This window comes from Lissotriton helveticus, chromosome 6 (genome assembly GCF_964261635.1).
Source record: "Lissotriton helveticus chromosome 6, aLisHel1.1, whole genome shotgun sequence".
Lineage (NCBI taxonomy): Eukaryota > Metazoa > Chordata > Amphibia > Caudata > Salamandridae > Lissotriton > Lissotriton helveticus.
The window spans coordinates 1,810,342,548-1,810,370,110 of record NC_136067.1 but is presented as its reverse complement, the minus strand read 5'-3'; positions in this window follow the sequence as shown (position 1 = coordinate 1,810,370,110).

Genomic DNA, 27,563 nt, shown 5'->3' with positions numbered 1-27,563 from the left:
TCTCTCTTTTAAACACCAGGTCAGCAAAGTCACGGGTAGATGCTACAGCATACTCAAAACTCTTCGCAAAATCCTCGACCTTCTTCCCATCAACGTTAGGAGAAGCCTCATCCACACATTAGTCACACCTCATCTTGACTACGGTAATGCCCTGCTCTTAGGTTTAAGTAAGGAAGGCTTACACCAACTGCAGTGTGTACAAAACGCTGCTGCACGCCTGGTTCTCAATCTGCCCCGCAGAGCATCTGGGAAGTTGGCTCTGTCAACACTTTACTGGCTCCCCATCAGGGAGTGTATTAAGTTCAAAGCGCTTTGCTTTGCCCACCGCATTGCCCAAGGAAAGGGCCCAAGATACCTGCAAAAGCTCCTTACCGTCCATCGCCCCATCCGGAACCTGAGATCGGCCGGAGCAATGCTGTTTAAATTCCCTCGCATTCGCAAGGCCAGGATGGGAGGCCGTTCCTTTAGGTTTTTGGCATGTAAACACTGGAACGAACTGCCCATAGATCTTCGTATGGAGCCCTCAGAAACAAGATTCCGTTCAAAACTTAAAACTCATCTTTTCCCTGCCAACTACAACTAGTGTTTTTAGCTTAATTTTCCCCCTCCCTCCGGTCTTCTGCCTTCTAGGGTCTTACAGCAATTTATAGCGCGGGGACACACTGTTTTAGTGTAACCAGGGGCTCTAGAAATGGCTATATTATTACTATTTTTTCTATAACTCATACCCTAAATTAACAATAACTACCTCCTACACCATGCAGAGTGTTTTTATCATTGATGTAATTTCAGATGCTGCAGTGGTTTTAACAATGATGTCACAGAGCATGTCATGAATGATGTAATATGAGAGGGCATTGCAAGGGCCTGACTATAGTTCTTTAGGGCACAAGTTATACTTATTGAGATAACTATAACTGGTGAATTTAAGTGGTTTTATTAATTTAAAATAGTATGTTTTAACTAACATTTTCACCTATCACATCCTTTTAACTTTTTTCAGTGAATGCCTAAGTTTAAAAAAAATGTAAGTAACATAAGTAACATATTACTACAATTCCTAACTAACATCACTTTACCCTTTGTTTTTTTCAATGTATTTCTATTTTTTTTTACGTAAAGCTAAATGTCGGGCACAGCGTACGTTTGGGTGAAATGCCAAACCAGGCCCTGCCCCATGCCATTGCGATCATTCCGCAGTGCATGGTCTTCAGCAATGAGTTTGGGGGTCCCATAGAGCGCCATATTGGTGGTGGCGGTTCTAGCAGGTTGGGCTTGGCAGTCCTACCACCGTATTAAAAGTTTTGTGGATCGGCTTTGCGAAGACCACCAAAACCGCCAGCAGTCCCCCAACCATTGGGTTCGCGGTCAGGGAAAAGCAGCCACCTTAGAACAGTACTGGGGAGCTGCACCGCTATCTGTCTTTTGAGTTGCCTGTTCCACGAGTGGACCGCAGTGGTCTGACCGCCTGCTGCAAGGTGGTGGTGACAAAGGATTTGGGGTGCATACTCACCCCTTTCTTATCTTCCAGCCAGATTCCAATGTGGAACCCTTTCTCCAGGTCCCTCTTCACAGTAGGATCTTCACGCAAGTTATTACAATTCTGTTTGCAGCTATCTACAGGTGAGCCCTTTTCGAACCATATAACCATTGCCAGGATTGCCCACATTTGGGCTGAAACCTGGAAATGGGTATATGGTATTTTTCAACATACATCATGTATATGAGTGCATCCAACACATCTGCAGTTGAAATATACACACAGGCATCGATATGTGTGTGAAAAGTAATCATCATCACTGCAAGATACCCACCAGCGCAACCCATATCAACTCGTAATATGGCCGTCTTTGGGCCGCAAGTGTGGTGGGCTGCTGGTGGGGGCAGATGCAGTCCTACGGCAGTCAGACTGCTAAACTCCTACTTAGGTTTTTACTGACTTTGTAAAATGGTCACAACCCCAACATATAAAATGTGAGCCTTTTGGCTTTATTGAAGGGTTAGTATATCAACATTATACAGCCGACCAATTGTCTGTGTCCACAGTACCTATAATCGAATGTATAAACATTGTTTAGTAAAACTATTTTAATTAAAGATTGCATTTTGTAAATCTTTAAATAAAGTGATTGTCTTAAACAATGTTTATTAAAGTTTTATTTAAAAAAAAAATCAATGTGTCTTTGAGTTTTTCTTTTAACAATTTCATCCCACAAAATGCAGTTATAAATATGCCCTCCAAGGGAAGAGCATAGAGCTCCAGCTAGGAGTGCCTTCAAATAATATGGTAAGCTCTCCTCCTGGGGTTATGGATTCACTATAACCCACAAGACTTACTGTTGTTTTTTAATGTTGCTCTTGAAAGAGCTGGACCCATATGTTCACAATCTGCTCTAGAACCTCAAGTCAATGGCACTTTATCTCAGCAAGAGAGCATTATTGGGAGGGAAATCATAAACAATGTCAGTCAATTCAATTTCAGTTCTCTAGACACACAATAATCACAGACTACTAAATAGGTTAGTTGATTTATTACAAAGCCAAACATAACTGGACATAGAGGAGCCTCAAATTGAGGGTGTAGAAATACATTGGAACCCACAAAAAGCCAAATCTGCGAATAAGGTTGAGACGGTGCAACATGCACAAGACAATTAATTCAGGAATTAGGATACAAAAGATAAGGAAAAACATGAGTCCAAGTTTCCCTGCTTCGACCGTTGATGAAAACAAAGCATTAATCTGTCCCTACACTAGCACTAGTGTGACATCCCTATTTAAGCATTCTTCTGGGCAGGATAGGTTAAGAAGTCAGCTTGTGAAGCCTTCCTTAGAAGTCTCTCCAGTTCAATGGGTGGGGTAGCATGAATCTACTGAGACAGAGCTTGTTCTAATATGCTCTCTCTCCAAAGTCAGAGAAGAAGTGGGGCTCTCTCCCTACTTGCAATACTCCAATATTACAGGTGTCTTCCCAAGATTTCCTTCGGGTCATGCCACCTGATCAGGCCACATTCTCATCGGTATTTTTCCCCAGGACGTCCATGCCTCAGAAAAGTAACAAGATGACCTTGATTCCCAGGCCTTCTCCATGAGAAAATACAACAGTTCTCCTTATCAGCATTAACTCCCAATGTATTCTCGTCTCTCTGTGCCTAACTCCTAAAACAAAGACATTATTCTAAGTAGCAAGGGTGCTTCTTCCACCTGCAACACAAACGTGAGAAAGAACAGAATCAAATTCAAACTGTTAATTCTAATACAAGACCTGCCAGGGAAAATGCATTTCAGGCTACTAAATTCAGCTAAAGTAAGAGAAATGGAACATGAACTTTGCGAAATTGTATAGAAATTGATATGTATTCAGTTAATATTTCCATCTACATGTAACCTATAAAGGGACACGATTAATAAGCACATCCAATAATAAATGATTGTCAGATGCACAACAGGAGCGTTTCAGTTAATATTCTTTGCTGGTTACATGGGATTTTCATGATATCAACACATAACACCCTGGAGCTTTCCAGGGAGGGAACTAGAGGCTATGGTGTATTCAGGGTGAACTGGCCTCCAAACCTATAATGCACACACAAAGAAGCTACCCTGAATGAATTTTCGTTTGAGACTGTGAGCAAAAACTGACAAACAGTAAGCACTAAAGTTTCAAATGACTATTCATTCAGGGTAGCTTCTTTGTTTGTGCAATACATTGGATTTTCCACATTAGTTCTTCACGTATTCTACATTTAGGCCTAAACACATCACATTCATGTTCTTACGAATTACGATTCAAAAGCATAACACTTAGGTTAACAAGGCAAAGATTATATGCAGATGTGTCAACATGTGTGAATATAATGCACCCTACAAATGAAAATAGATTTTGTGCTACATCATTGGGCAGCTGCTGCGCTTCCGCAGCTCTCCATTCCATAAAGAAAATGCTTGGTGGTGCCCCTGCCCCACTTATGTTTACGACCAGAATAAAAAAAAAAAGTTATTAAAAAGCTCTCACAGTGCACAGTGGAACGCTCAAGCCTGGAGCATTTATTATCCATGTTTTATTTTTGGGTGTCCCAGTGCCCACCCAGAAGACCAACATCTTTATTTTTTGTTTGGAGCAGCAGGGGGAGTCCCAAGGCCCCAGTGACCACCTCGGCTCCCTGCAAGTGGTCCCATATGATCCCCAGGGTCCTGCGGCCCCTGCCCATGCCAGCACTATACTGAGTGCTGGCCTGAGCCAGCACTATTCCTTTGCTTAACTCAGACGGGAGCATAATTTATTAACTGCTCCTGCCAGGCAGGAGCAAACTTCTTGTTGAGAGAAGCCTGACGCCCCGCCTTTACTTTAAAAATATTGGTCCACGGATAGGTGGTTGAATAGTATGTTATTTTATGCCTAATAACCCATGAGGTCATCCTGGTGCCTCAGGTGGGTAGGCGGTTGTCTCCCAGGATGAAATTATTGGAAAAACTAAGGCTCCATCTTCTTACAGAAGTTGAGAAGGTATCAGAAGGCTCTGATAAATGCTCAGCTCTTAACTCCCAGCTAATGAGAGTCTTCTGTTGGAAGAGTAAAAGTATATGTTTTCTGATGGTTGAGTGAAGTCTTTATCCATTTGGTACATGGAGCCGTGAATGAGTCAGTCAGTCAATTACTTTATTCGATCCTTATAATATAAGATAATAAAAGTGCTGATGAATACAATTTAAAAAACAACAAAATACAGATAAATACATTTTGAAAATCATCAATCAATCAGTATAAAAAGAAAATGCTATACATATCAGTGTGGAAGTGGAAGTAACAAAGTAAAAGCAATGATAATTAGGAACTATTTAAAAATTCATTCAGTGGTGTTGTGCTGCCGCCTGATCTTCCACGATTGACTTAAAAAAGACGCCACTGATAAGCAAACCAAGGGGTTAGGCAGGGATTGTAAAAAGAACATTGCTACACGACATTGTTTGAAACAACATTTGCACATCAGGGGGAGAATACATCTTTTACGAGGGTCCCTATAAAATTTGCAGAAGAAAAAAATATGTAAATTTGATTGTGCAGAAGAACTGTCACAGGGACAGAAGGGCAAGTCATTTAAAGAATAGATACCTGCATGGTGTGCCAACATGCACGGTATAAGATTCAGTTGGAATCTAATTAGAAAGAATCTATGGCGCACGTTTGACACTGTAAATAGCTATGACTTTATCCCTTCCTGGGGCTTCGGACCTTCGAGTTTTATCAATAGCTTTGTACAGTCATAGCATGTTCCTTTAAAAGATTTGTGTGTAGCAATGACGGCAGGTGAAAGGATGCCATCATGTGGATTATTGGATGATTGAAGTGGAATGGGTCAACTGCAGGTGGATTCGTTTGTGAATGATGATCAAATTCCACCCTTTAGCTCTCAAAGGCGTCCCTTAGCATCCCAAGCAGGACTTAAAACGTTTCCCATATCTGTCTAACTCCTATTTATTTTATATTCTGTTGTTCCTCCCTCACAATACTGACTCACCTCTCAGATTGATTTCCCAATGATCAGTCATAGTCCCCATCATCTTCTTCCTTCACACTACCTCTCTCAGTAAGATCATCATGTTGCCTGATTTATTTTACAATTTATGTGCTTATGACACGCTCGAGTTCTTTTTCCACATTATTATCCGCTCTACAATGTAGAATCTCTATCTTTCAATCTCTGTCCATCGATTCTCATCTCACCCTAATCATATATTATGTACTTCCCTTTTTCTCGTCTACACTGATTCCTACCATTATTACATCTATTCGAACCTTTTATCTGGCAGATTGCGCTACTATTCTGCTCTGTCACTGCCCCCATACTACGACTGCAATCCCTTAGGAGCCTCAACCCGTACCATCCGTTCTTCAAACCTAAGCTCTTTAGAAACACTCGGATGATGAGTAGGCAGGATTATTATTACAGGTGCCAACATAGCTCCTCCATGTGGTTCCGTGATCTGTTGCCAGCATATTGTACAGCCTACTCCTTCACTTACACACAGTATCCCACAGACCATGCAAGGTCGCACTTCACTAGCTATAGAAACCACTGCAGGCTGCTCATCCATGTGATTAAAGCCGCTCATGGTATGGCATCTAATGACCAATCAGCTCTAATCGGCGCCACTCCATATTAAAGCAATTAACATCTGCCGACTGATAGAGCGCGGTGGTCTTATGTTATTTGTAGGGGTGCATCATAATCAAGGGTAGTCTGCACTAGCATATATTCCTTTGTTGTGTTAACACTTGACCATTAGAAAGTGTTCAGTAATAACTTGTGAAAGTATGAATGGTAGGAAAACTGTTGTATGTTATAATATCGTAATCCATAGTATTAAAAGTTATTTATTTAACAAAGTTGTTCACATGAGTTTTAACGCATTCTGATTTAAATGTGTGCCATATCAAAGTTGCACGTAGAAGTCTTTAATTATGTTTAATGTGTAGGATTTAATACGTTGTTTGCAATAAAAATGAATTTGATGTTCTTGTAATGCAGTAATGTAGAAAGGCCTCAATGAAATGTTCACTCATGTGTGTATTTGAAAGGCCCATGTGTTTTGTTTTGCTCTTATGTTGGCTGATTTCTGTAGGCATGAAATGTATTTTCCTGAGTGCTCAGGAGTAGGGTTGCTAGTGAAATTCATGTGCATGTTAAATTTTTTTTGTTCTCACATTTCTGTTGTCTTTGTTTGTTAGTTAAAATGACATCTTTTGTTTAGGAGAGTTAGGTTTGGGAGGATGTGATAGTTGGAATACGGTGTTCTTTCTCACTGAAGGGAGGCCTTGGAATCAAGGTCATCGAGCCAAGAGATGGGATCACCAACTCAAAATGAAAAATCACATATGGGAAGTGTCCAGCGAGATGAGATGATCTGTGGGTGTGTAATATGTTTTGAGTCAGGAGAGGAGGTGAGGAGATCTGAGGAGAGAGAAAGAGCATCCTAGAGCGAGCTCCGTAGCTTTAGCTACTTGACCCATACAACTTGAGTGTACTTCTTGGGAAGTATTCACACGCTGACACCTTTTCCTGATCTTTCTTGGGAAATGCTAAGTAGGTATGTCACAATAGTGTAAGTGTAGGGACAGACTAATGCTCTTTAATTCATTCATAGTTGAAGAAGGATCTTGAAGTAGGAGCAATAATTGCCTGTGTTCTGCTTCTGGAAATTGTCATTTTGTTTATGATTAATCGCATAAAACTGGCTCGCACGTTTTGATTTGTATTAGTTTCCATGTATTTCTACAACCTCGTAATGAGGTGCTTGTATATCCAGTTGTTTTTGATCTTGTAATAAACCCACTAACATGGAATTCAGAGTCTGGATTCTTTTTTTGAGTTTCAAAAGATGAGTTTATTGAACACAAATGAATAAACATCAATACTTCATGTATTCCAAACATCAAAAATTACATAGAGAAAAATATCATAATACCAATGGGCTGAGTGTAGAAAATAACACTCATGGCTGAAAGTAAAAAGGCGAGACATAAAGCATTGATAGGCATAGAGCAAGAACAAGTATAACTAGAAAAATATGGCAAATAATGTTAATCACAATATGACAAAATCAAGGGGGCTGAGAACTTCTCGAATATAAGGATTAGGAGCAAACAATTTTTTAGCACTATTATCTAAAAATTGCATGATGTGAGACCATAATTGTAGACGTTTCTTGGCAAGAGACATAGGAAATATAAAGGTGATATCTAATCTATGATTATGACAACTAGAGTACCTCCAAGCTAAGTATGAGAGTTTGGATGCATCCTTCCAATTTTTTGTAATTTGTTGAAAAGCAGCAGCTAACAAAACAATGATTCAATGATATGTGATTGTGCGTTCTTTGTATTCCAACCTGTGGAAAGGCTACCAAGAAAGATGTTAGCAGGTGGAAGGGGGACTTCGATATAAAATATGGTAATAATTTTGTCCAGACTTATTTCCAGAAATTAAATACATGTGGACAAGTGAATAGTAGATGCTTTAAATGAGCTAGCATCAGAAAACACGACCAGCAAGTGTCAGGAGTTTCAACATGTAATTTGTATAAGGAAATTGGTGTTACGAGAGAGTTTATGTAGCATTGGCTGCTCTGAATGATTTCCTTATTATCAACCAAATCTTGTTCCATAACGGAATAGGCCATTGTGTATTCAGGTTGAGTTCCCAGGAAAGCTCTATTTTTGTTTTGCCTCTCTTGATGGAGGATTTTGATAAACGAGAATACAAGGTAAAGGATTTTGGTGTACTTCGAAGTAGGTTATACCATGTAGAATCTGGTTGCGAAGGTGGAGAAACTATGTTATGTTATGTTATAGGCGTATTTGTTAAGCGCACGGCTACTCCAAGGAGTGTCCCGGTGCTGTCTTAACCCCAAAACACCCCAAAACAGAGCAAGTAAAGAAACAGCCAGGTGTGACTGACTGGACTGCGACTACTGTTGGAAGAGTCAGGTCTTTAAGCTTTGTCTAAAGCTGAGAAGATCTCGTTCCTGTCTAAGGGAAAAAGGGAGACCATTTCATAGTTTTGCGGCTACTACTTGAAAAGAGCGGCCTCCTTTTTAAGAATGGTAAAACTTAGGCACAATTGTCAGCTGCTGGGAGGAGGATCTCAGCGTTCTGAGAGGTTTGTAGGGCTGAATTTTGTTCCTGATATACGGGGCCCCAAAGTTATTTAGAGCCTTAAATGTTAGGACCAGGGATTTAAAAAAGACTCTTTGTCTCACTGGAAGCCAGTGCAAGGATCTAAGGTGGGGAGACATATGAGACCTGGGTCCAACTATAAGCACGGACCTAGCTGCTGCATTTTGAACAACCTGCAGGCGGTTCAGTAAGTAGTCCAGAAGGCCCAGGTACAACACATTTACATAGTCCAACCTTGATATAATCAGGGCCTGGACCACAGTTTTCCTATGCGGAATAGGAAGCAAAGGGAGAAAATTCCACATCATTTTTAAAAGGCCAAAGCAGGTGCCAGCAACCGATTGAACCTGGGACTTCATTGTCATGTCAGAGTCCAACTTCACTCCTCATTTTTTTGCAGTAGAGACTGGTCTTTCAGGAGGAGATAGATTTGTAGGCCACCATTGATGCCACTCATCGCCTGGGGTATGTCCAAAAAATATTATTTCTGACTTGTCGGAGTTGCAAAGCAGCTGATTTTGCCTAAACCACTCAAAAAACTTGGTTAAGCAAACATTGACTTCGTTGCCATTTAGGGATTTAAAATGAGAGTATGACTCCATGATTGCAGTATGTAGAATAAAAAAATTGTGTTGATATGAGGGAGGCAACTGAAAGAGAGAACATGCATTTGGAAATATAAAAAAGTATTTTTATCAAACAATTGGTGAACCCATATTATGCCTTTGTCCCTCCATGTTTTCAAGTATATTGGTTTGTTCTTGATGCATATGAACTTATCATGCCATATGGGGGAGGCGAGGAAGGTATCAATATCATATGAGGCGGTGTAGAGGAAAGAATTCAACATTTTAGATGAATGATTATTAATTGGCGTGGATAGTTTTTGTGGTTTGCGGGTAAAGGATAAATATTCCTGGAAAGAAAAAGGGGACAGAAAAGATCTCTCGAGATCAATCCATAATGGAGAGTCTAAAGGTGAATCAGCCACCCATTTGGATAAATGCCTTAATAGAAAGGCTTTGTGATATTTAGGGAAGTTAACACCTCCTTCCAATTTTGGGCATGACAGTTTTCGTAGTGACATTCTAGGTTTTTTGTTATGCCACAAATAGGATATAAGGATGGGGTTAATGTTATGAAATAATCTAGCTGGCATGGGCATAGGATATTAGAAATATTATAAAGGACAATAGGCGTTAACATAATTTTAATGGTGTCAAGGAGGCCCCACCACAAAAGATATAAGGGGTGCCACTTAGATGAAAGGTTAGTTAGCTTCTCTATACATTTATCAAAATTTAGGGATTGACGTTTTATTAGAAGAAGTGAACCACAAACCAAGATATTCAATATGTTATGGACTTCATGTAAAGTTAGAGCTCAAAAAGTCCTCTTTAAAAGTGCAATTGGTTAGGGGCAGTATTTCACATTTCTTATTGTTTAATCTTTATCCAGAAACTACTGTAAATGAATGGACCTCTTTCAAAAAGTCCGGGAGGGAGAGGTGAGGCTGAGAAAGGAACATAAGTACAGTGTCTGTATAAACTGCTAATTTAACTTGTTGAGTATTTCAAATAGATTGCTTTTGTCTTAATCTGGATAAGAAAGGTTCTAAGGCTAAGTTAAAAAGAAAAGGTGATTAGGGACAGACTTGCCTAACCCCTCTATTAAGAGTAAAGTAGGGAGATGTGCGACCATTAACAAAAATCGCAGCTTTAGGGTTTGAATAAAGCAAAGAAATCAGAGAAATTATTTTCGGGCGAAAACCAAACCAAGTCAGTGTATGAAAAATGAAAGGCCAATGCACTCTATCAAAAGGCTTTTTTGCATCCAAGGCAATAGCAGGAAGAGGCTCTATGTATTTTGATGATTTGGATATGATGTCAAAAAAACAAATGAGCATTGTCAGTAATAGAACGCCCCCTGACAAAGCCTGTATGTTCTTTACCCAATAAGTGAGAGAGATGCGAATCAATTCGAAGAGCCAGTGCTTTAGAATTTTTTTGTAATCTATACTATCTGGGCCTTTATCTTTCTAAGGGTTTTTAGTGCATTAAGCAATTCTGCCTGCGTAATATCAGTTTCTAAAAGTTCCAAATTTGATGAGGGGTTTGCATACTTTTGAATGGAGGAAACGTAAAGAGAGATGTCTGTATCTGTAGGCGTGGTCTCAAGTGTGTACAACCGCTCATAGAATTGAATACATTCTTGTAAAATGTCGACATCTCTGTGTTTTTGTGTATTGTTATCATCTATTATAGATTCAATATGAAGCTTATTCTGTTCGGTTTTAAGATTTAAGTTAGCTAATAATTTGCCTGATTTGTTTTGTCCTCCAAAGAATTTCGAACTGGTTTTTAATAAATATAAAGAGGCATTTTCTGTGGTATCTTTGTTGAACGTAATGTTGGCATTCATAAGATCTATAGGGCGTTCTTTCGATTTAGAAGTGTAATGATTGTTCCAATTTCCTGAGCTTAGAAAGAATTTCTGCGTTCAATGGCTAAACTACCTTTCACTTATTGGATACGTATCTGATGATAAAATCACATGCAGAAGCTTTGAAAGCATCCCAGACCGTGTGAAAGGAAATATCAGTGTTATTATTTAGAAAATATTCATGAAAAAAGGATATAAAGGAAGCATTAAAATTAGGATCTAAAAGCAGGGAGTTGTTGAAACGCCATCTTCTGGGATATGGAGATTGAGATAAAATATGTAGCTGAATTGAGACGTGGCGTGATCAGAAATGAGTATGAGACCTGTATCCGCGGAAAGCAAGGACTGGGAGACATTATGTGAGATAAAGATGTAATCAATTCTTGCCTGGGTCGGATGAGGTGGAGAATAGAAGGTGTATTCCTTTGATGCTGGGTTGCATAATCTTAAAGCGTCTGTAAGGTTTCGATGCTTTACAGTTTGTGTGAAGGTTTTGTGTGCTTTGTTTGGTATGAAGGTGAACTTGGATTTCAGGTCGAGAAAAGGATCAACTATCTGGTTGCAATCGCCAGCAAGTATAAAATTCTCTGCAGGATTCTGAGCAATCAGTCGAGAGACTTGGGACCAAAAGTCAACATGCCCATTGGTGGGAGCATATGCATTGAATAAAGAAATCGGAGTACCCTCAATCGTTAAATTGCTAAACAACCATCTACCTTCCTCATGCGTATCCTGTGAAAGAAGCTTAGCATGGAGTGATTTGTGACATAAAGTTATGACTCCATTTCTTTTGCCATCACCGGGTGAGAAAAAGACTTCACCCACCCAATTTTTCTTAAGCTTTAATGACTCAGTTTTTGTAAGATGCTTTCCTACAACAAGCCAATATTAGCATCTAAATTAGATAAATATGATAGTACACTTTGTCTCTTGATGGGGGAGTTTAGCCTTTAACATTCAATGTAACAATTTTAAAAGACATCAAATGAAAAAAAAAAAAGAGATGTTGAAATAAACCAGCCTTAATGCAACTATTGTTGAGAGGAATATGTGATACAAATAAGTATACAATAACATTAAAACTCAAAAGATGAAGATGAAGGAAAAAAAAAAGGAATACATTGTGGGTAATGAAGAGCAATTAAGTTAAAGGGGATAGAGAACTGGCACGTAGAAGCTTGAGAGAAAGGTAATATTATAGTGGAGAGAACTACAGAAAAAAGCAAGTCATACCTACATATAATCTAAAACATATGGAAGGTGGGGGGATGAGGCCCCATGGAACAATGATATGTCTGGACTCCATGTGGAAAGGCGGGGGGCACTGCAGGACAAACGACAGGTACAAAGGTTGGATCGAATGATAAGGAGACGTAACCTGTGAGGAGAGAAAAAAGATTATTATTATTCAAGGAAATTTAATAACCAATATCAGTTATTACAGTATAAGGAGGATTTCTTGGATTAGTTAACAGGTATTGAAACATGTGGTACAACAGGACCAAATACTTATTTATCCGATGAGGAAGTATCCATAGTGTCAGCATTCCATGAATGAAGAAAGCTTTTCAGTCTTATAGGATCTGCATAAGTAGTAGTCTTATAAGTCACTTTAAAGAGGCATGTGTGAAAGAGGCCATATCGTGCACCCATAAATTGAAGGTGTGGTCTTATTGCCAGGAACTACCTACGTCTGTCAGCAGTAGTTTTAGCATAGTCCTGTGAGAAGAACAAAAAGTTACCTGACCATGAAATACGATTGATGGACCTAGCAACCGATCGGACCCTGAGCAAGTCTTTATATTCCAGAAAGTACAGGATGACCCTCTCGGTTTTCTCATATTGGAAGAAGACATGGCAGATGCGGGGCCTAATCTATGAGCATGTTGAATGTTAAGTAGAGTACCCTCCGGTAGATTAAGAACTTTTTGGGAGGAAGGATTTAAAGACGGTGATAAAGTCTGAATCCTCCGAGCCTTCTGGAAATCCATTTATACAAAGTTTGTTTCGTATATTTCCATTTTCACCATTTTCTGCCTGTTTCTGAAGCAACGTACCTTGAGATTGAAGAGATTCTACATTAATGATTGATGAACCCAGAGATTCAATGTTCTGTTCAGCTGTGGTAATTCTTTCTTCCAGTCGTGACCACCTACCAGGTAGTATTTGTAATTTAGAATTTGTCTCTTCTACCAATGGGCGTAGGGCTCGAATTTCTTCCAGTAAAAAGTCCATAGAGACTGACGAGGGCTGTTCAGGAGGAGAAGGAGGGTCCTTTTTCAGTTGTTTGCTTGGTGCTTTGTTAACACCGGAGGGTACATTTATAGCCAGTATTGGGGTGCCCTTAGGCAGTAAAGTTGTTGAATCTTCCATTGTGATGCAAAGTGAACTAAAGCTTGAGCGTGTTAAATGATTATGTGTTGAGGGCACCACCTGAGAACTAGCTTTAATTGTTTTGTTCATGCACAAAAGCAATGTGAGAGAAAGTACAGCTGCTCCAGCAAAAAGGGCACTATTCAGCTGATATAAACCTTGTTGTGATAAAATGACACACCAAAATACCACATTGCAAGTACACCATTCTAGGAAAGTCAGTCATCAACATAGTATCAAGCTAATTGTGTGAAAGGGCAGGTAGCTTCCATGAAAACCCACCGCCTCTACAAGACTGCTTCCATTAGATACTTCATAAGATATACCGATAATGCTAGTAATAGCTTTTAGGAGGTCACATTACTCAGCTTGAGACAAGATAAGATCTGTTAAGATTCATGAGAGACAAGCCATAAAAATAGAATTGAAGGAAGTTTGTGTGTTTTCAACCTCCGTTTCAGAATTTAAAATGGCAGTGACTTTTATCAGAAAACTACCTCAATTCTCACGAGGGAGGTGAATAGAACTCAGGTTCTTCAATTATGGAAACATTTACATTAAAACCGCCGGGCGTCCTCAGATTGCAATTCCTCAAAGTGCGTCCTGATGCATTAGCGAATGAATAGATCTCTCGTCAGGTGAATAAAATGGAAGACGTCGCTCTGACGGAGCCGCCAATTTTGCACCAAAGGGCATATTTCACTTGAAGGAAGCCGCGCAGCGAGACCCTCACATTATCCTGATCCTCTCCACTAGCGAAGCCTGTGCAACCATTTTTGGGCATCTACAGGCACCTGGTGAGACGCCTGGTCCGCCGTCCCAGCCGTTGTCCCAGGAGAGTCAGGGGTACGCCGCCATCTTCCATGGGTACTAGCCACGCCCACAGAGTCTTTGATTCTTAAGAGTCATGGTTCTTATACAGGGTTCTTCTGTTTAAATGAGTTATTTCTGCCCTCTACACTTTTCAGCAGGCGACAAAGATCCATCATTCATGACTTCCACAGTAACTTGATAGGGAGGAACTCGGCCCCATCACAACCTACATCTGCAAGCTCAACCCAAACCCACTTGTGACCCATCATGTCACAAAGTTACAAATGTTAGAGCTCTGCATTGGAATGAGGAAAACAATCAGATAACAGCTGCTCACTCGCTTACTAGAATTAAGCTAGTACAATAAGCTCATTTGGTCGCACTTGAAGCCCTAATCCCTACACCAGCCCGACTCTCCATCCATTCTCATATGGCTGATCTCACCACCTCTGGCAGCAGAGCTGACATAGGTAAATGCACATTATTTATAAATATTCTGCAATCCATGCTTTTTGTTTAAGCTTATCGTGTCTTTGTGAGACAACCTTTCAGTGCCTTTATCCTCATCATCCATCGCCATGTATTGTATTCACAAGTATGTTATTGTATTTGTGACCTTGAGTACCATCTTATAACTGTATGTGATTCACTTCAGCTCAAGGGGCTACCAAGCTAAACAAAATACAAATGATACACAAGGGCCATCAACAGAGTGCACAGTTAATGCGCAGTAGAGTCCAAAACTGAAAAAAAACCTTGGCATTATATGCTATAAGAAGAATTCGTCACCAATGTTTTGATGCTTGGATACAATCATGTTCTGTGAGTCAATTATTCCAGATGAACATTTATGACTAAGGGTCTGCTGCATGTCATCATAACAGATCCATAAGCATTCTCACAGTGGAATGTTATTACTAAAACATCATTTCGCAAGAACAAAAGTGTGCTAACGATGGCAAACATTGTAAAAAAAAAAACTAATTTACTGTTATGTTATGTTATGTTATGTTATTGTATGTTTTGTATAGCGCTCAGCTACTCCGAGGAGTGTCCCGGCGCTTCAAACCCGATGAGGAGCAGGGCAGGCAGAGGATGGCCGGTTCTACTGAACAAAAAGCCAGGACTTCAGGTCTTTCCTAAAAGCTAGCAGGGTGACAGTCTTTCTCAGAGTGACCGGCGAGGAATTCCACAATTGAGGCGCTAGGCGTCTAAAAGAACGGCCTCCGATACGGACTCGGCGAATACCAGGAACGGCTGCCAAGGCCAGCGAAGCTGACCTAAGTGATCTAGATGGCTGGTAGAAGACCAGCTGCTTACTGATATACTTCGCGCCAGTTCCGTGGAGAGCTTTAAAAACCAGCGTGAGCGTCTTAGAAAGAATACGTTTCTGAATAGGAAGCCAGTGGAGAGTTTTCAGAAGATCTTTAGCACTGGCTCTCCGGTGAAGGCCAAAAATGGCGCGCGCAGCCGAATTCTGGACTATTTGAAGACGTGATAGGAGATACTCCGGAAGTCCGATATATAAAGCGTTAGCATAGTCCAGGCGAGAGCCTATAAGTGCCTGCAGGGTGATTTTTCTATGGCCAAGGGAGAGCAACGGAAGAAATTTCCTGAGCATCTTAAGAATGCCAAAACATTTACCAACTAGGCCAAGAATCTGGGGCTTCAAAGTGAGGCAGTTGTCAATCATTACTCCTAGATTCTTGGCTGTGGCGGAAGCGGCGGAGGGAGGAGACATAGCGGCAGGCCACCAAGCCTTCCACCTAGGGTCCGAAAGGCAGCCAAAAAAGAGCACCTCTGATTTGTCCGAATTGCACTTGAGGCTGTTTACCTGGAACCATTTGAACACAGCCTCAAGGCAACCTTTAATGCTCTCTCCATCAAAATCAGCGCCCTTCATGCAAGAGAAGAGTATGACTCCGCCAGTGTCGCAAGGGGGCCATAAAGATGTTAAAGAGAGTAGGGCTCAAAATTGAGCCCTGAGGGACTCTTACCTCCAATGGCGGCATTACAGCAGAGTACGGAGGGACCCAGACCGTTTGACGGCAGTCCGCTAGAAAGGACTCGAACCAGCTGTACTCCGTACCCCGCAGACCAATCTTACTGAGTCTTGAAAGGAGACCGCAGTGGGGGACGGTGTCGAAGGCCGCCGAGAGATCCAGCATTACCAGCATCGCCTTTCCCCCCGAATCCAGAACCTCCTTGATTGCCTCCGTAACTTCTAATAGAGCAGTCTCCATGCTCATTTTAGTGCGGAAGCGGGACTGGGTGTTATGCAGGATGTTGTTGGTCTCAAGGAAGTTGGAGAGGGAGCAGTGGACATGCTTCTCCATGACCTTGGCAAATGTTGGAAGGAGCGAGATGGGCCTATAATTGGCATGTACCAACGGATCCAGTTTAGGCTTTTTGAGAAGCGGCATAATAAGAGCCTGGTTCCAAGCAAAAGGGACCACTCCTGTGCTGAGTGAAAGGTTAAGCACAGGATTAATTAGAGCGTTAATAGCTTGTGCTGATTTTGCGAGAACTTTGGCTGGACAAAGGTCAGGAGGGGAACCTGATTTTAATTTAGTCAGAAGATCCAATGATGCTGACAGAGAGAGAGAGGGGAAGTTAAAGAGGGTAGGGCCGTCGGTAGCAAGGGGCGAAGAGGGGAGAACCGTAGTACCGAGAGGTACCGCTGCATCAGAAAGTAAAGAAGAGTCCTGAATGGACTTGATTTTATTTGCAAAGAAATCAGCTAGTTGGGTGACCCAGACTTCGGAAAAAGAGTAAGCAGGCGTGCTCGTAGTGGGGGACGTGAATTCCTTAACAATTAAAAATATTTCTTTGCTGGTATTTGTAGCCGCTTCAATTCTTCTAGCTAGGTAGGCTTTCTTTTCCAAGATAATGTCATAATGGTATAGTTTGATAGATTCTTTATAAGCCATCTTGGCTCTGGGATCATAGTGGCGGCGCCAGACCCTTTCGGCTATCTTACACTGCCGCCGCTTCTCAACCAGCGCAGCCGTGAACCACTGGGCAGACGCACGGCAGGTGGGCTTACAGGTCACCGCCGGAGCTAATTCGTCCAGTCTCTCCACAAACCAAGTCTGCAGGAGGTCGAGATCGGCCTCAAGATTGCCTGACAGCTTGCAGGGATGAGATAATAGTGCTTGTGCAAGCATGTCAGGGGATACGCGATGATAAGCTTGCGAGGTTTGGGGGAGGCGGTTGTGCATACTGAAAGGTAGCTTATCAGAGTGAAAGACCTGAAAATTCACTAGGTAATGGTCTGACCACACGACAGGGGCTGGGGAGGAGATACCAATTGGAATGGTAGAAAAGATTTGGTCGAGCGTATGACCTTTGTTGTGCGTGGGAACAGAGAGATAAGGAATGAGACCCAGTGGAGATGCGGTGTCAAAGAGCTTAACAGTGTCAGCATCATCTCTAGTGTCCATGTGAATGTTGAAGTCCCCCAAGAGAAGGCAGTGATCAACTTTTCAGCAAAGCGCTGAGACCACTGCGTGGAGCTCTTCGTGAAAGGAGCCAATGGGGCCAGGCGGTCTGTAAATCAGTAACCCTGAGCAGGATTGATGAGGTGATAAGGAAAGGGAAAACCCCAAGGCCTCACACCCATGAATATCGTCGGTTTGAATGATTGAACAGGTGAGACGTTTGTCCACTACCATCGCGACGCCACCCCCCCTTCCGTTGACCCTGTCTTTCCGGAGAATAGCGTAATTGGGTGGGAGTGCGGAGGCTATGTCCGGGCCCGAGCAGTCATTCAGCCACGTCTCCGTTAAAAAAAGGCAGATGGGCTTAGTCTCGGAAAGTAGACAGTAAAGATCTAAAGCATGTTTACTCAACGACCTGGTGTTCAGGAGTAAACAGGTGCTCATTTTGGGCAGGTTAATGGGGGTGGTAACAGGGGCATTTCTCGGTAACCAGTCGCAGCCAGGACACCGCCTCTTGCCTCTGGGTCGACTGGGGGAAACCGTACAACAATTCCCAGCCTTACCCCTAAGAGTGATGAGCTCATTCACAGTATATTTCAGCATGACGACGTTAGAAAGGAGCAGATCTCCAGCCCAGCCCGCACCCGTCTCCGGGATGCTGACGGGCGCAGACGGGCTTTCCTTAGGCGCTCCTTTGGCGCGACCGCTGAACGCATTCGCTGCGCGAAGTCGAGGGTCTGTAAATTTATGGCGTTGCAGGCGAGAGAGACCGCACCACTAGTCAGCCGACCAGCCGGGCGTGCCTCCCCCCAATATGGCCGCTAGCAAGGTGATAAATCTACAGGTCCCAGAATCCCCTTCGGCTCCAAATCAGCCGTGAGGGTAGGGGGCAATGAGAGAAAGTGTTGCGCGGCACGATTTCCAAAGGCTGAAGGGTACAGGTGAAGATCGTACCAGAGACAGTAGAAGAGCAAGATGTTACCCAGCTTTCCGCCTCAGGTAACGAAAAATAAAGTCAAAGGTGCACAGCTAAACACAATAAATGCAGGATAAAAGTTGAAGCGCTAGTAATCAGCGACAAACACACAAAATGTTAAAAAAGGAACTAGTCCTTGGCAAACAGTCATCAGAAAAGGCACCACTCGCCCGCACCCAGCAACCACCTCAGGCTTAGCAAGAGGGTCAAAGATCTGATCAGGGCAGCGCCTAAGCTCAAATTTATGGCGTTGCAGGCGAGAGAGACCGCACCACTAGTCAGCCGACCAGCCAGGCGTGCCTCCCCCAGTATGGCCGCTAGAAAGGTGATAAACCTACAGGTCCCAGAATCCCCTTCTGCTCCAAATCAGCCGTGAGGGTAGGGGACAATGAGAGAAAGTGTTGCGCGGCACGATTTCCAAAGGCAGAAGGGTACAGGTGAAGATCGTACCAGAGACAGTAGAAGAGCAAGATGTTACCCGGCTTTCTGCCTCAGGTAACGAAAAATAAAGTCAAAATTGCACAGCTAAACCCAATGAATGCAGGATAAAAGTTGAAGCGCTAGTAATCAGCGACAAACACACAAAATGATAAAAAAGGAACTAGTCCTTGGCAAACAGTCATCAGAAAAGGCACCACTCGCCCGCACCCAGCAACCACCTCAGGCTTAGCAAGAGGGGTCAAAGATCTGTGCACCGTTAGGGGAATATAAACAATAAGTCACACATCATATACAGAAATAATAGCAGTTTCTAAATCAACACTGGAAGAACTGCAAATATTCAAACTATATTTCTGTTTTGGAAATATATTACATTGGAATTGCAAGTTGTGAATTATTTTTAAAAAGCCTGTACAAAAAAGTACAATTTAAGACTAGTCTAAAGCTGGTGCAGAATATTTGTGAACTGAGCACCGTTTGTCTTATTATGGCTTTGTGGTGAGCCAAAGTCATGCAGCATATATTGACCAAACCCAGAGGCGCTTTAATGCTTGAACCCAGGAGCCTGAACAAGTCAAGGATAGACTTTTGCTGGAGCCATACAAATTAAACTATAAGTCTGAAACCCAAAACAATGAAGCAAAGCTGACTTTGGGGTCTGCAGCCTGCATTGCTCCACTGAACTCACATTGTACTTTGAGGTATTTGACCTGTGAGCAACCCAAAATTCCTACATTCTAGTGTATACTGAAGAGAAGAATTATGCCTTAATGATCAAATCATCATTACACATCATAGCCTTCCTCACAAATCAAGAAGGCCTATACAAAGTGACCTAGATTTTGATTTTATTTTGAGGTCAGTAGTAAAGTCACATTATTGGGACAAGATGGCCGCCCGGTGAGGAGTCCGGTCGGGAGCTCCCGGCCAGACACGGCCTTTTAGGCTGTATTCCCAGGATTACCACCTCCCCCGGGGATGGCCCGCTCACCTGGGTCCTTGTTGCTCCTCGAGGCCACATTCCAGCGCATTTGAGCCCGAGATGATCCTCGGAGCTGGCGCTTTAGGCTTGATGCTTTTCTCCTGCAGAGTTCCTGAGCCAGCATGGCCGATGTCCGGTGGAGCCGCTCAGCTCGGGTTGTCCGGCCCAGGTATCTTGCCGCGACCGACACCTACCCAGCCGGGCATAGGGCATTGCTCCCCTCCAGACTCCGATGCTAGTCTTTTCTCCCCCCCGCCATATCCTCTTCATTGCTCGTTTTGGAGCACTGGACGGGCCCCTTCGCTTTGTGGCTCTGTGTCCGATGCCCGATACTAAACTCGTCTCTCCGGAGGGTTGCAGAGGAGCCGGGCGGAGACTCCCCATCCTGTCTCTGAGCGGCCCGATTGCTACTGCCTTTCTCTTCAGCCGGCCTGCCTGCTTTGCCTCGTCGCGGGACTGATGGATTGACTTGGAGACACGACCGAGGTGAGAGGGTGCTGGCGCCGCTCTCCATGCCTGCTCTGTGCTCCTTACTCATTAACCTTATCGGAGAGGAGCCCCCTCTGATTCTTCCAGCTTCGCCGCTCGCCTCTTTGCTAGACCTCGGGCCGTTTTGGGTCACGGGGGAGGTTTAGAGTCTGTACGGCTCTCCGCAACCACTCTTGAGCCAATTTTTCTGCAATTCGTCCTGGGGAGACGCTCCTTCCTGCTTTCCTTTGACATTATTTTTAGACTTTGCCGCCTCCCGTTCGCGGACAGCTACCCTTGTTCCCTGACCCCTGGTCTCTGGATTGAACACCTCTGCCCCCGCTGCTCATGGATGGGGCGGCTGTGGACTTGGGCTGACTGCCTTTCTCCCTCCGGACTTGCTGGCTGTGGTGACCCTCCACCTTGAATGTCGGACTTGGACCTTGGTGCTCCCGCCATTTTCTTTTTATGGCTCTCTTCTTCTACCGCCCCTCTCCTGATCTGCCATTTTGGGGATCTCTGGCCTCTTCCTCTATCCCAGCGACCTTTCTGTTGTCACTGCTGTGCCTCCGAACCACCCCTCGCTGTCTTGCTCGTTTTGTCTCGCTCTTGCTTTCCTGTCCTTTTTCTGCCTTCCTTTCCCTTTCTCGCTGTCCCCCCTCTTCCTTCCCCTGCCCCTTAAATTGTTCTTGTCTCTTACTTTCAGCCTCTCTTGAAACCATCCCACTGCTTTTCGTTACCTCACCCTGCGCCATCCTCGAGTTTTCTCATTTCCCTACCCCCTGTTTTGTAATGTTTTATTGTGTGCAACCTCCCACCTTCCCTCTGTGCTGTGACTGCATCCCCCCTCCAACCCCACTTATGGAATTCTGCTTTTCTGTATATTGAGATAACTCTAATCACTAGTATATGCTGTAGACCTTTGTACCATCTACCATTCCTATGTGACTCTTAGAGTATATCCAGTCATATCCCTTCCCTATGTATATAGAGATAACTCTAATCACTAGTATATGTAGTAGACCGCTGTGCTCTCCACCATTCCTTTGTGACTCTTAGAGTATATCCATGTGTATCCCTTCCCTATGTATATAGAGATAACTCTAATCACTAGTATATGCAGTAGACCATTGTGCTCTCTACCATTCCTATGTGACTCTCAGAGTATATCCATGTGTATCCCTTCCCTATGTATATAGAGATAACTCTAATCACGAGTATATGCGGTTGACCTTTGTACTCTCTACCATTCCTATGTGACTCTTAGAGTATATCCAGTCATATCCCTTCCCTATGCATATAGAGATAACTCTAATCACTAGTATATGCAGTAGACCTTTGTACTATATAACATTCCTATGTGACTCTTAGAGTATATCCATTGTATCTCCTTGTGTGACTTTACATCTTGTACATTTGCAATTTTTTCTGTTTGTATCCTTCATGTAACGCATGTAATTCTAAGTCCTTATGTTTTTCAACTGGTCCTTATGTAAAGCGTTCTGACACCTTCGGGTAAAGTTCACGCTATATAAAATCGCATAAATAAATAAATAAATAAATAAAGAGAAATCATTACATTTATTGGGAGAGCTCTAAATCCAGAGGAGAATCCACCAGCTCAAAGACCATAATATACCTATGATCAGTAAATCAAGTGAATCAGTGAGTCAAGCCTCTATGGACGAGATACAATGAATGTCCCAATGCAGGAGCTTTCTCCAGAGTGTGCCACAGAGTAGGTAGAGGGTCTAACCCACAGCAGGAGAACCATCAATATGGCATTACAAAGTGGCCCCGCACCATGGAGCGCTTGTCAATAACCAGACCATCTACTAATTTGTATCCCCGAATGTGGGGGAATCTGGAAGTGAGGGCTAAATTGGTACTCGTGTATTCTAAGCTGGGGTCATGAAATGTTACCCCCTGCATGGCAGTAGCTGGAACCTGACACCTCCCTACCTTTGCCTGATTATAATTGAACTTGAAACACCTGGCATGCATAGGGCCTGCAACTCTGAACCAGATATCAAGCTACTAAAGCTGGGAGAGTTTAGATGTATGCTTTTACTTGGTGCAGAGACCGACTATTGAGTAAAAAACATTGAATTGCATAAATATCGTGTCAATAATATCATGGGTCAGGAATATTGACAGACACATTCTTGTAGTCAAGAATATCGATTTTTGGTAAGTAATATCGCTTTAAAAAAATTCGAAGTGTTTAATATTGTTTGCAAAAATATAGGTGTTAAAAATATCGATTTTATATTAATGTTATGTATTTTAGGATATATTTTATATGTGTGTGATGTATGTTTTTTGTATAAGAATTGTTTTCATGTTTATTATATGTGCTAAAATTTCAGTAGTTATTAATTTATTTTTCATTGGAATTTTGCGCTTTTAGATCCACAGCGGGTTCTGGGTTTATAGGGCAATAGGGTGGGAAGTAATGTAATTATATTAAATGTAAATGTAAATTTATGTGTCTTGTAAAGCGCACTGCAGCCCTACTGGGTATCTCCTAGGTGAAAACCAGGCATCCCCGGCGAATGTGGGGAGCTGTTGTAGAGATGAGGCAAGCTAATGCCCAGAGTTGCCGAGTGTGATCCCTGGTTAGAGTAGACACCGAGGCAAGAATTATCAAGTCCGCTGACCCTGGTCCACGACCCTGCCGCGTTGGGAATTGAACCCTGGTCCCAGGCTGTTCTCTGCTTCCGGGTCTGCCGCCTCTAACCAGTGAGCCACACCACTCCACTGAATAATATTCATTGAATAATTTTTATTTATTATTATTTGTTTAATAATTGAGATGTTACAGTGTTAAAATTGTAAATTAATTTATTAATTATTTAATAATTAGTTGTTGATTAATTTTAATTAATTAATTGGCAAATATTCTTGGTAATTGTGTAATTAATTTTAGGTGTGTGTTGTGGTGTTTATAGGTGAAAATGGTGGGAAGGGAGGGAAGTAATTATTTTTAATTGATTAATTATTAGTTGTTAATTAATTTTAATTAATTAATTAGTAACCAGCCGCGGCCGGTAGTGGGAGTACCGGCCGGGCGGTGACGTGAGAAGGGGGAGCGGCAGGGTGGGGGTAGTAATGTATGGATTACGGATTTTAAAAGGTAAGTAAACACCACGCGGTCGGTACTCCCACTACCGGCCGCGGCTGTTAGTAACTAATTATGGTAATTGTGTAACTAATTTTCAGTGTGTGCTGTGGATATTATAATGTTGAAGAATGTTTACTCATTGAATGTTTATTATTTTTTTATTAATCATATATTTTTTACTTCCTTATCATTATGTAAATTATGGAAATACATTTTAATAATAAATGTTGAAGTATTTTTCTTTTGTTGTGGTGTTATAGGCTAGGAAATAAAATTTATAGATTTATGTTTTAAATCATTTGTTTGTTAATATTTACTCCTTTAAAATAAATATTGTTTATAAATGTATTTATTAATTTATTTTATATAATATTTGTGCTTTTTCTGTTATATGTAATTAATATTATAATATATGATCTTTTGATATGTTTGATATATTTAATTGTATATTTTTAAAATATTGTTTATTTAGTTTTAAGATTTTTAAACTTTTTTCAATTGTTTAAATGTTATTAGTAATTTTTATTTCTCTGCTATCCAACACTTTCCCGACTGTTGCACTTAATAGAGTGGGAACACAATTTTTTTACCCCTCCGTTATCCAGCACTTTCCCTACTATTGCACTTATTGGATTGGGAATGGTAATTTGTATCCCTTCCGCTATACAGCACTTTCCCTACTGTTGCACTCATTGGAGTGGGAAAAGTAATTTTTACCCTTCCGCTATCCAACACTTTCCCTAACGTTGCACTCTTTGGAGTGGGAGTAGTAATTTTTACCTCTCCGCTATCTAGCACTTTCCCTACTGTTGCACTCACTGGAGTGGGAATAGTAATGTTTACCCCTTCGCTATCCTGCACTTTCCCTACTGTTGCACTCACTGGAGTTGGAATAGTATTTATTTAGTTTATTTATGAGGTTTTAAATAGCGCTGGCTTCAGTCTTGGGTATTAGAGCGCTTTACATTGGAATGACGATAGTACATGGGTTACAAAACAAATAGTAACAAAAAGCAACATGTAGATATGGTAGACTTTAAGAACAAAAATGAATAACATATCTTGATTATGATACAAAGGGGGTCATTAGGATGGCGGGCGGACTTAGTCCGCACACCATCTTATCGGTTATTGGGACCGCTAGCCATAAGGGTGGGGGTCCTGTGGGGGGTATTAGGAGCGCCCGCCACTGTGGCGGGCGCATCCTACATTTAATTTAATAGAATGATTATGGACCCCAATATTTGTTGAGCAGGTGCATTTTAAGGTCTTTTTTTAAACTGACGTATGAAGGGTTAAGTCATAGGTCTTTAGGGAGGGCATTCCAGACGCTGGAGGCCTTACCAGAGAGAAGGAGCGAGATTGCGCAGCTTTCTTTTTTAGCAGAGGGGGGACGCGGAGGAGAGAGTTAGAGCTTCTCATCGGTCAGGCAGTGCCCGCTTTTTTGAGTTTGTTTGAAAGGTAGAGCGGGATCTTTTGATGGAGGGCTTTGTGCGTAATGCAGGCTAATTTATAGGCGGATCTGCTTTCATTAGGAAGCCATTTAAGGGACTTAAGAGCCGGAGAGATGTGGTCAGAATGGTTATTGTCAGTTGTAAGCCTACCTGCTAGGTTTAGAACAGATTTGAGTGGGGCCAGGTGAGCTTTGGGAGAACCGGAGAGAAGGGCATTACCAAAGTCATTTTTCGAGAGGACTAGGGATTGTACAACTGATTTGAAATCTTCCACTGGAATGAAGGGTTTGACTTTTTTGGGATGTTGGAGCGAAAAAGTGCTCCTTTTGCCGAATTTTTTATATGGGAGTTGAGCGTAAATTTACTGTCAAAGGTGATGTAGAGGGATTTTTACTGATTCGGAGAGGGAGAGTGGACATTTTAGGGCATTAAGGTCAGAGATCAATGTTTGGATGGGGAGAGGGTTGTGTTTGGGGAGAAAATAATGATTTCAGTTTTATTAGGATTAAGTTTGGGATGATTGGTATAGAACCAGGGTTGGACATTGGTCAGGGCGGTGTTAAGGTGCAGTACATAAGAGTTGGATTTAATTTTATAGTACAGTTGGGTGTCATCAGCATATAGGTGATAGTTAGGTGATAGCCCCGGTAAGGGGCTCCATGAACAGGTTGAAGAGAGCAGGAGAGAGGATGGATCCATGGGGAACACCGAGGGAGACCGGAGTGGGGCTAGATAGGCAGTTTGGGATTTTTACTTGTTGAGTTCTGTGTTGGAAATAGGAGTTGAACCAGTTGAGGACAGTGCCATTAAGGCCAAACTGAGATTTAGGTGTAGAGAGTAAGGTAGAATGGTTAACTGTGCCAAATGCCGCAGACAGGCCATTTTCTAGGGCAAGGTGGATGTCATCAACTATATTTAGCAATGCAGTTTCAGTGCTGCAGCCTTTACGGAAGCCGGATTGTAGGGGGTCGTGTAGGTTGTAAGTGTCAATGTGTTTATCCAGTTGCTAAAGGGCACATTTTTCAAGGGCTTTAGAGAGTATGGGAGGTTTGAGATGGGTCGGAAGTTGTTGCGGTCGTTCGGTCGGCCTTAGGGTTTCTTGGAATTGGCGTGATTTGTCCAAGTTGGAGGGAGACCGGGACGCACCCTGAGGAAAGGGAGGTGTTGATGATGTTGGTCCAAACTAGACAATGACGTGCTTTAGGTCTTGAACGAGGGAGGACAGGATAGGGTCTTTAGTGTGGAATTGGACAGGATGTTAAAGACTTCAAGTTCGGAGACGGAGTGTAAATTCAGCCAGGAAGCATTGTTTTTGAGCTGATTATTGTCGGGGGAAATTCAGGAGGGTTTGAGGATAGTGGGTGTGGGGAGGACACAGGGGGTGCAAGTAGAAGGGAGGGTCTTGAAATAGTATCAGGGGAACAGAGGGGTTGGGGGATCTGAGTTAGAGTTTTCAGAGAAAAAGTTAGCTATTTCTCCGCATTTGCTTGTGGTGGTAGACATGTTGGTGGGGCTGGGGAGGTTTGATTTCTAATAATGTTGAACAGTTCTCTGGATCTATTTTTGGCCCGGGAGAGCTGTGTTCGGAAGAAGGAAGACTTTTCAGAGAAGATATGCTTCTTGTACACAGATCTAGTGGTTCGAAGGAGGACAAGATTGGAGGGGGTAGGGTGTTGTCTCCAGGTTCTTTCTCTCAGTCTAAGAACTCGTCTTTCATTGTTAAGGTCTGAATTTGTGGCAGGGATATTTTTAAGAGTTTTTGGTTTAGGTGGTGCAAGTTGATCTAGAACCTCAGAGACAGTTTTGATGTAATGCTCAGTGAGTTCGTTTGCATTGAGAGAGGTAGATGTGAGGCTGAGTTGTGCTTGGAGTTTGGCCTCTAGTACACCTGGGGGGGTTCAATTAAGGTTTCTGGATAATATTCTGGTTTTGTTGCTTTTAGTAGGGGCAGGCTGGGCTAAGGGTGAGATCAAGAACAATATGAGGTGGTGATCAGACCAGTCGATTGGGATGATGTTGGATAGGGATACCAGATTGCTGTTAGCAATGATGGCGTCAAGAGTAGCCACTTTAGAATGGGTTGGGGAAAGGCAGAGTTGTTTGAGGTCACTTATCTCAAGGAGGTTATTGAGAAGTTTGATAGTAGGGTATTTTGGCAAGTTTCAGTGAAGGTTAAAGTCTCCTAGAAGAGGTTTTTAGAATTCGAAAGTGGGGAGTGTGAGAGAAGGTCAGATAGTTCCTCAGCGAAGGGAAGAGGTTCGCCTGGAGGGTGATAGATGTTATTTAGTCGTATGGGGTGGCACCTTGAATTTTAAGTTCTGCTCCAAGGTATTCAAATGTTTTGAAGTCTATTTTTTTGGCTAGGGAGAGCTG